At 28.0% G+C, this 7,729-nt stretch overlaps 1 pseudogene; it reads right to left on the bottom strand.

Annotated features, from left to right (window-relative positions):
* Nucleotides 1–3,642: 3,642 nt before the first annotated feature.
* LOC128921587 (cytochrome b-like) lies at nt 3,643–6,121 on the bottom strand (annotated as a pseudogene).
* Between the last annotated feature and the right edge of the window lie 1,608 nt (nt 6,122–7,729).

The following is a 7,729-nucleotide window of genomic DNA, read 5'->3' as shown; positions in this document are numbered from 1 at the left end:
GAAATGTTGCAAATGAATGTGCTTGCCTCAAATGTGGTCATTTAAATGTGTATTAGTGTATGTTGCATGCTTGAATGTGTGTGTGTGGGTGCGTAAATTCGTCGACTAATCAGTTATTCGCAATGTAACAGTACATATATTATAAAATGTTGGCAATGAATTGTTCCCATCGTGTTGGTGCTTTTGGTCCATGAGCAACAATGAAGTCACATGACATGATGGAATGTGATAGAGAGTGGGTGTGTGTTTGTATGTGTGCAAATAAATGGTACTAAACATGGTGATTGATGAAATTTTAAACAGATGAACTGAGTTTAACATGAGGTGTAAGGTTTCAAATGAAAGACGGTCTACACATTAGCAAGAGAGCGAGAGAGACAGAGAGAGAGGGATAGAGAAAGAGTGCGTGAAGAATATATTGTTTTTGTTATTTAATGTTGTTCAGAATTACAAATTTGGATGTTTGGAATTTGGCTAATGCGTTCGTATGCGTAAAAACTAACTCTTTCTTAAGCTTAAGTTTAGGAATCTGATATGTTCTTTGTTATGTTGCAAGTGTCTCCAAAAGTTCAAGAATTTTTAATAAATGATTATTATCATTTCTAGAATCGACTGCTGCTCAGTGCATCAAAATTGTCATGACTGCTGTCGGCTTTAAGGGGTTAGGGGTAGTGCGGATTTTCAAAAAATCGATTTTGAATTTCATTTTGCATTTTCGTTAAACTTACCTTAAAAATATTCTCTGAAAATTTGAAGTTGATCCGATAATTACTTTTCGAGTTATTCGACAAATAACAACGAGCTCGGCCACTCCAACACGCTAGCGTGAAACTTTCAATGCGATTTTCTCAAAACTGTTTTTTGAACTGGTGACAACTGTACCTCGAAAAACACTCAGTAAAGTTTAATGAAATTTCTACAGGTTTTAGAATACATAATTATCTTGGGCCGGATTTTTTAAGACCAAAAAGACCCTAGAAAAAAATTCCTGAGGCTGCCATTTTGTTAATTTTTGAAAAAAAAAGAAAAAAGTTTCGATCCGGCCCGGGGTTATCTAATCATAAAACTAAGTTTTTCTTAACCGATTGACTTCAAGTCGAAACATTGTGTAATAATGCCATATTATTACTTTTATTACATGACTTAAATTTTTTTTTTTTGGAGGATGGGATCATGTGTAGAAGTTCACGCAAGTGAGGAAAGTTTTTGATTGTCACTCACTTGGGAGTGGCCAGAAACGATTCTTCTCCACATGGTTCAAGCAGCTCACGACTTCCGGTTTTAGACCAAGTATCCTCTGGGTAGCCAACAGACATCCGTTTGAAGGCGAGCTAAAGTGAGAAGGCGAAGCCCGCTTATGCGGTTGTGCGTAGGGTTTGGGACCCACCACATAAAAACACCCCCCAATGAAAAATCTACGAAAGCCTCGGATGAGACACCCCCCTTTTGATGACGACCCCTGCAAACGTTTTAAGGATAATGATCCTCTCTCGACGAACCAAAATCAAGCTCTACAAGTCGCTTATCATTCCCGTCCTGCTTTACGGTCAATTATCTGTCCTGTAATTGATAATCCACGATGAACCTTACTTAAGTTTGTCTTTCAGTTTATATACCGTCGTTATCAGAATATTTTATTAGAATAATAATTTTCTATAATTTTAATAGGAATGTATATCAGATCAAGGTGTAGCTTATATTTGAGTAGAGATGGGTTACAATAAATATATTTAAACGGATCTAATTATGAAATATTTTTAGTGAAGGTGGATTTGATAGTAAAATTTTAAAGATTGTGAATTTGATTTTAGCTCTAGAATATGCACACATCGCCCGTCGCTCTTACTATTAAGGTAAGATAAGTCGTAACATAGTAGATGTACCGGAAGGTGTATCTAGAATGACAGTTTAAAGCTTATTTAGTAAAGCGTTTCATTTACATTGAAAAGATTTTTGTGCAAATCAATATAAACTGAGCAATATTTGTTTATTAATTTTTTTTGTTTTAAAATTAATTTATTAAAAATAATTATATAATTTAATGTTTTAGTAATTTTTAATGAAAAAATAATAATAATAATAGTTAATTAGTATTGTGAAAGATTGCTGAAATATTTTGAAAAATTTTTGTTTTAAAAGAAAATTTTATTTATTGTACCTTGTGTATCAGGGTTTATCAAATAATTAATAATTATTTATTAATCTCGATTTTATAAGAGTTAATAATTTATGAAAGTTAATGTGTCAAAATTATTTTAAATAAGTTATTAGAAATGAAATGTTATTCGTTTATAAAGGTATCTAGTTTTTTTAGAAATAAATTTAATTTACGAATTTTTAATTTTTTAGTTATTTGTTTAATTAAAAAATTTATTAATTTGAATATCTTAAGGGATAAGCTTTAAGATAAATTGTTAAAAATTAATAATTTTAATATAAAATGTATGCTTAGAATTAGCAATCATTATAAAGTTTGTTATAAATTATTTTATAGTTTATATTATTTATTATATTTTAATTTATTTATAAAAATTTTTTTATTAATAATTTATAAAAAGTAATAATGATAGAATTAGTATATTTAATGTTTAAGTAATTTTGTATGATAAGTTTGTATAAAGAACTCGGCAAATTTTTTACCCGCCTGTTTAACAAAAACATGTCTTTTTGAGTTATTTTTAAAGTCTGACCTGCCCACTGAAATTTTTAAATGGCCGCAGTATTCTAACTGTGCAAAGGTAGCATAATCATTAGTCTTTTAATTGAAGGCTGGTATGAACGGTTGGACGAGGTATAAGCTGTTTCATATAAATTTATAATAGAATTTTATATTTTAGTCAAAAAGCTAAAATATTATTAAAAGACGAGAAGACCCTATAAATCTTTATATTTTTTTTTATTTAAATTTTTTGGATTTATTTTATTTTTATAATGGAGAATATTTTGTTGGGGTGATGTTAAAATTTAATGAACTTTTAATTATAAAAATCATTAATTTATGAGTTATTGATCCATTAGTAGTGATTATAAGATTAAGTTACTTTAGGGATAACAGCGTAATTTTTTTGGAGAGTTCATATCGATAAAAAAGTTTGCGACCTCGATGTTGGATTAAGATATAATTTTAGGTGTAGCCGCTTAAATGCTAAGTCTGTTCGACTTTTAAATTCTTACATGATCTGAGTTCAGACCGGCGTAAGCCAGGTTGGTTTCTATCTTTAGTAAGTTGTAATACCTTAGTACGAAAGGACCAGGTATTAAAATAATTATATTTTAAAATTAGAATATGATTAATTTAAATAACTATTTTGGCAGATTAGTGCAATAAATTTAGAATTTATTTATGTAATTTATATTACAAATAGTACTTGTTTTTTATAGAATTAATTTTATCAATTATTGGCAGCTTAATTTTAGTAATCTGTGTTTTAGTGAGAGTTGCTTTTTTAACTCTTTTGGAGCGTAAAGTATTAGGCTATATTCAAATTCGTAAGGGACCTAATAAGGTTGGATTAATAGGTATTCCTCAACCCTTTTGTGATGCGATTAAGTTATTTACTAAGGAACAAACTTATCCTCTTTTGTCAAATTATATTTCTTATTATTTTTCTCCTATTTTTTCTTTATTTCTTTCTTTAGTAGCTTGGTTGTGTATTCCTTTATTTGTAAAGGTATTTTCTTTTAATTTAGGATTATTGTTTTTTTTATGTTGTACTAGTTTAGGTGTTTATACTGTTATGGTGGCTGGGTGATCTTCTAATTCTAACTATGCTTTATTAGGGGGACTTCGGGCTGTTGCTCAAACAATTTCTTATGAAGTTAGTATAGCATTGGTTTTATTGTCTTTTGTTTTTTTAATTGGGGGTTATAATATTTTAGATTTTTTTTATTATCAAAAAAGAATTTGATTTTTGGTTATTTTATTTCCTATTAGATTAGTTTGGTTTTGTATTTGTCTAGCAGAAACTAATCGGACTCCTTTTGATTTTGCTGAAGGAGAATCTGAATTAGTATCTGGGTTTAATATTGAATATAGAAGAGGGGGATTTGCTTTGATTTTTATGGCTGAATATGCTAGTATTTTGTTTATAAGAATATTGTTTTGTGTAATTTTTTTAGGGTGTGATTTATTTAATATTATATTTTATGTTAAGTTAACATTTATTTCTTTTTTATTTATTTGAGCTCGTGGTACTTTACCTCGGTTTCGGTATGATAAATTAATATATTTGGCTTGAAAGAGTTTTTTACCTTTTTCATTAAATTTTTTATTATTTATTATTGGATTTAAACTATTATTAATTTGTTACATGTGGTTAATAAAAATTAGTAAAGTCAATAGAAAATTTGATTTCTATCTTATGTTTTCAAAACATATGCTTATTCAAGCTCATTAACTAGTTGATTAGATTATCTCATCATTTATTAACTAGTGGGTTAATAATATAATAAAGGAAGTAGATAATAGTTAAAATTTGCCCTACTAGGACGTACGGATCTTCTACTGGACGAGCACCAATTCATGTTAATAAGATAACTGTCACTACTATAGATCAAAATAAGATTTTATTAATAGGATAGAATTGGATTCCCCGAAATTTTCTTAAATGATAAAAAGGTAAAATAGCTAAAATAGCAATTGATAAGACTAATGCAATTACTCCTCCAAGCTTGTTAGGAATAGAACGTAAGATTGCATAAGCGAAAAGGAAGTATCATTCGGGTTGAATGTGGACTGGAGTTACTAAAGGATTTGCTGGGATGAAATTATCTGGGTCTCCAAGTAAGTAAGGGTTGATTAATGTAAGAAGAAGAAGGGCTGCAATTATTACGAGGAATCCTACGATATCCTTGAATGAGAAATATGGGTGGAAGGGGATTTTATCAATATTAGAATTTAATCCAATTGGATTATTAGATCCTGTTTGATGTAAGAATAATAAATGAATTAAAGTTATTGCTAGTACGATAAATGGTAAAATAAAATGAAAGGTGAAGAATCGAGTAAGGGTTGCGTTGTCAACAGCGAATCCTCCTCATACTCATTGCACTAAATCAATACCTAAGTATGGAATAGCTGATAAAAGGTTAGTAATAACTGTGGCCCCTCAGAATGATATTTGTCCTCAAGGTAAGACATATCCTATAAAGGCTGTTGCTATTACTAAAAATAGAATTAGTACTCCTACTAATCAAGTAGGTGTGAATAAATAGGATCCGTAATAAATACCTCGTCCAACGTGTAGGTAGATACAAATAAAGAAAAATGATGCTCCATTAGCATGAAGGGTTCGTAATAATCAACCATAATTTACATCACGACAAATGTGGTTTACTCTATTGAAAGCTAAATTAATATCAGCTGTATAATGTATAGCTAAGAATAATCCTGTTATAATTTGAATAATTAAACATAATCCTAGTAGGGAGCCGAAATTTCATCAAGCTGAAATATTTACAGGAGCTGGTAGATCCACTAAAGCATTATTTGCAATTTTAAATAAGGGGTGTTGGGTTCGTAAAGGTTTGTTCATTAGTTTATTGGCCGAAGAGGACCATAAAATAATTTAGTAATTTTTACTACAGCAATTAAAGTAACTAAAAGGTAGTTTATTAATAGAATGGTGATTATATTTGTGGGGAAGTTATATAGTTTATGTAGATTTAGAGCGTTTTCTGGAAGAATATTTTTTATTTGGTTAAACGGTTGTATTTCTAGATTTTGTATAAAGCATGTTGTTGATGATTTATCTATAAATACGGAGATTAGTATAAGAGTTGCTGTAGCTATTACACAAATAGTAGTTAATTTTATAGATAAAGAAAATATTTCGTTTGAAGCTAGAGAGGTTACATAAATAAATAAAACTAGTATTCCTCCTAGGAAGATTAGAAATAGAATATAAGAAAATCAAAATCTTTTTGCTATTAATCCTGTTAATAAACAAATTTGTAAAGTTTGGATTAATAATATTAACCCTATAGCTAAAGGATGGTTTATTTGAATAAAAATAAGTCTTGAAATTAATGTAGATGTGTATAAAAATAGTTGTATAATATCAGGAGGTAGTTTAATTAAAATATTAATTTTGGGGATTAATGATAAAGTAATTTCTTTTCTCTTGAAGTTTTAAAAGACTTAATCTTATTTTTGGTTTACAAGACCAATGTTTTTATTAAACTATTAAAACTAATGTTAATAAGTTTATATTGAGGGCTACCTTGTTTTTTGTTTTTAATAGGGATTTTTGTTTTTGTCTCTAATCGTAAGCATTTATTATCAATACTTTTGAGTTTAGAGTATATTGTACTAAATTTATTTTTTCTTTTATTTATTTTTTTAAATTTGATAGATTATAGAAGATTTTTTAGTATAATATTTTTGACCTTTAGAGTGTGTGAAGGTGCTTTAGGCCTTTCTATTTTAGTTTCTATAATTCGTACTCATGGAAATGATTATTTTCAATCATTTAATATTTTACAATGTTAAAATTAATTTTTATAATACTTTTTATTAGTCCTATTTGTTTTATTAATGGGTTGTTTTGAATGGTACAAAATCTATTATTTGTTGTTACTTTTATTTTCATTATATTAAATTATTGTACTAATTATTTTGTAAATATTTCTTATTTTTTAGGATTTGATGTAATTTCTTATGGATTAATTTTATTAAGTTTTTGAATTTGTACATTAATGTTGACAGCTAGTGAGTCTGTTAATAAATATAATAATTATAAAAGATTATTTTTGTTTAATGTATTAATTTTATTGATTTTTTTAGTTTTGACTTTTAGAAGTATAAATTTATTTATATTTTATTTATTTTTTGAAAGTAGTTTAATTCCTACTTTATTTTTAATTTTAGGATGAGGATATCAACCAGAACGTTTACAGGCTGGTGTTTATTTATTATTTTACACTTTATTAGTTTCTTTACCTATATTGGTTGGGATTTTTTATTTATATAATACTTTAAATACTATAAACTTTTATTTATTGGGTAATTATATGTTTAATTATGATTTGTTGTATTTAAGTTTAATTTTAGCCTTTTTAGTTAAGATACCAATATTTTTGGTTCATTTATGGCTACCTAAAGCTCATGTAGAGGCTCCAGTTTCAGGGTCAATAATTTTAGCTGGCATTATATTGAAGTTAGGAGGATATGGGCTATTACGGGTGTTTTCTTTTATACAAATGAGAGGCATTAAATATAATTATATTTGAGTCAGTATTAGATTAGTAGGGGGGGTATTGATTAGTTTGGTTTGTTTACGTCAAACTGATTTAAAGGCTCTTATTGCTTATTCTTCTGTAGCTCATATAGGTATTGTATTAGGGGGTCTTATAACTTTAACTTATTGAGGTCTTTGTGGATCTTATACTTTGATAATTGCTCATGGATTATGTTCTTCGGGGTTGTTTTGTTTAGCCAATATTACTTATGAACGGTTAGGGAGTCGAAGTTTATTAATTAATAAGGGGTTATTAAATTTTATACCTTCTATAACATTATGGTGATTTTTACTAAGAGCTTGTAACATAGCGGCCCCTCCTTCGTTGAATTTATTAGGTGAAATTTCTTTATTGAATAGAATTGTTAGTTGATCTTGAGTTACTATAATTTCTTTATCTTTACTATCTTTTTTTAGAGCTGCATATACATTATATTTATATGCTTATAGTCAACATGGTAAGGTATTTTCTGGCGTATATTCATTTAGAG

Source organism: Zeugodacus cucurbitae, chromosome 4 (assembly GCF_028554725.1).
Source record: "Zeugodacus cucurbitae isolate PBARC_wt_2022May chromosome 4, idZeuCucr1.2, whole genome shotgun sequence".
In the NCBI taxonomy this organism is placed as follows: domain Eukaryota; kingdom Metazoa; phylum Arthropoda; class Insecta; order Diptera; family Tephritidae; genus Zeugodacus; species Zeugodacus cucurbitae.
The sequence above is the reverse complement of the archived record's forward strand: the minus strand, read 5'-3'. Positions and strand labels throughout refer to the sequence as shown.